The sequence below is a fragment of the Pteropus alecto genome, unplaced genomic scaffold, assembly GCF_000325575.1.
Source record: "Pteropus alecto unplaced genomic scaffold, ASM32557v1 scaffold38, whole genome shotgun sequence".
Taxonomy (NCBI): Eukaryota; Metazoa; Chordata; class Mammalia; order Chiroptera; family Pteropodidae; genus Pteropus; species Pteropus alecto.
This window is the reverse complement of record NW_006442512.1, coordinates 6,697,946-6,700,590: the sequence shown is the minus strand read 5'-3', so window position 1 is coordinate 6,700,590 and position 2,645 is coordinate 6,697,946. Positions and strand designations below refer to the sequence as shown.

Here is a 2,645-nt window from a genome sequence, read left to right as displayed (position 1 = left end):
ATTTTTCCCAGTCCACTGCCAGACCCCCAGGGTTCTGACCTGTGGTGTGCAGATCTCATGCTTAAACATGCTGGTGTGCAGTTTGGGTGTTTTTTGTTGAATTTTAGATGGTCAGCTTATTGTTATTTCAAAGGGAGAGATCTAAGGACTTCTCTCACTCTGCCATGTTTCCCAGTATCAGCAGTGCAGTGTTTTTGTTTTCTTTTGTTTTGTTTTAACACTTACAGCACCTGATATTACACAGTGGTCTCCTATCCAAGTACTAACCAGGCCCGACCCTGCTTAGCTTCTGAGATCAGATGAGATCAGGCACTTTCAGGATAGCATGGCCATAGACTCAGTGTATATTTTACACTTAAAGTTCATCTCAATTCAGACTAGGCATATTTTATTTATTTATTTATTCACTTGTAATTTACATAACTTCCAATTTTACATATTTGACCCTTTTAACCCCATCTACCTCTCTTCTCCCTCTTCCCCCCTACCTTCTGGTAACCACTAGTTTATTGTCTGTGTCCATGAGTCCTGTTCATTTGTTGCTTTTAGGTTTATATCTCACATATAAGTGATATCATGTGGTTTTCAATTTTTTCTGTCTGGCTTATTTCACTTAGCATGATAATCTGAGGGTACATCCACAATTGTCATATGCGGTTAGTGTCTACCATATTGGACAGCATAAGCCTAGCGGCATATTATTCTTAACCCTGACGTAATTGGATTATGAACCACAGGTCTATGACTGTATAATTGTAAGGTAACATAATCAGAGTAAATCGGAATCCACAGCTTTTTATTTGAATGTTATTTCCACCAAGAAGGGCTATTCAGAGCCTGCAAAACATGATTAACCCCAATGAATAGGAGTATTCCACTCTCTTTAGTAATCTAACTAGAACCAGTTTACAAGCAATAAAAAACCAATTTACATATTATTCTCATAAATAGAGTTACACTAGATAAGGCCAATAAGTCTGATATGGGTTTAAAGTCTAGTAAAAATAAAGTTCTTGCCTTGGTCTACTTCTAAACAGCAAATAATCAAACAAAAGAAACTTAAGAGATCAAAGTTACAAGTGAGTAGACATGACTTTTGAGTTCTGAGGGAGGCATTCTTGAGTGGGAATTGTACAAGCAAGCTGGATCATTCGCATTATTTAATCCGGACTGGGGCCTCAGCAGTGATTAAGGACCAATTCTTTTCCAACATAAGGAAATCCTTGACAAGAATTTGGCTATATCTCTGGGCTTACCCAAGGCTCGGTGCTACAAACCTACCAATGACATCCACAGGAGATATTTCTCTTAACAACTCTTAAAGACAAAAAAAAAAAATCTCCTCACAAATTGCTTATTAATTGCAGGGGAAAGAAGTAACTGTACAATGAAAGAGTCAGACAAAACTTTGACCAGGTAATCAAATTAACATTCCCCTGCACCCCCACAAGGGGCAGAAGGATATCGTGTGATACCCTGGGAAAGACACATCATCACTTCTGTGGGATTCTAGGCAAGAATGTATAACCTCACTCTAATCATAAAGAAACATCAGACAAAAACAAATCAAGGAATATTCTATAAAATAACTAGACTGCATTCTTCAAAACTGTTAGTTTTATGAAAGAAAAAAAAAACAGTTGAACTGTCCTAGATAAAAGGAGACTAGGTACAATGTGTCATCTTGGACTAGATCCAGTATTGGAGGGGAAGAAAAATCTATGAAGATTGTTACTACAAAAAGTGACTGAAATGGAATGCGAATGTAAGATTAGATAAGAATATCGTATTATGTTAAATTTCCTGAATTTAATAACTATAAATGATTATGTAAGAAAATATCTGGTCTACAGCTATGCTACCCTGAACAAGCCCAATCCCGTCTGATTTCGGAAGCTAAGCAGGGTCGGGCCTGGTTAGTATTTGGATGAGAGACCACCTAGGAAAACCAGGTGCTGTAGGCGTAAAAAATAAAAAATAAGGAATTGTAAGCTGACAAGGTCCTTGTAATCTGTGAGGTCAACCGAGGGTTATCTCGCCTAAAAAAATAATAATAAAAAAATTTTAAGAATTAAAAAATTAAAATTCAAAAAAAGAAAATGTCTGTTTTTAGGAGACACACACTAAAATATTAGGATGTAAAGAAGTATGTTGTATGCAATGTATTTTTTTTTAGAAAACTGGAAAATGTGTGTGTGTGTGTGTGTCTGTGTGTGTGTAGAGAGAGAGAATGAGTGAGAAAGAATAGTAGAGCAAATGCAGCAACTGTTAAAATTTGATGAGTCTGGTAAACGGTATACAAGAATCTTTATCATGTTTGCAACTTGCCTTTAAGTTTGAAATTATTTTCAATTAGGAAGTTAGAAGAGGGTAAGACACAATTGTAGGTGGAGCCATAGACTCCTTTATAGATAAAGCTGAGTTTTAGAATACTTTTTAAACGGCCTTTTATTTGGGGCTATTCTACTTAAGAAAATATCTAAATTTCCAGTATAATTATTCTTTCTATAGATAAAATTTCACATGTCTAAAATAAAAATAAATTTTGATATGCAATTGGAAAAGTAAAGTTTAATAATGAAACAGAAATTGAGGTACTAGCTCTTGCATTAAGCAACCCAAGGTGACATCTGAAATGGTTCGTT

At 35.5% G+C, this 2,645-nt stretch overlaps 2 pseudogenes; one reads left to right on the top strand and one right to left on the bottom strand.

Annotated features, from left to right (window-relative positions):
• Window positions 1-218: 218 nt before the first annotated feature.
• Window positions 219-337, bottom strand: LOC112471761 (annotated as a pseudogene).
• Window positions 338-1,845: 1,508 nt separating this feature from the next.
• On the top strand, window positions 1,846-1,964 carry LOC112471749 (annotated as a pseudogene).
• Window positions 1,965-2,645: the final 681 nt, after the last annotated feature.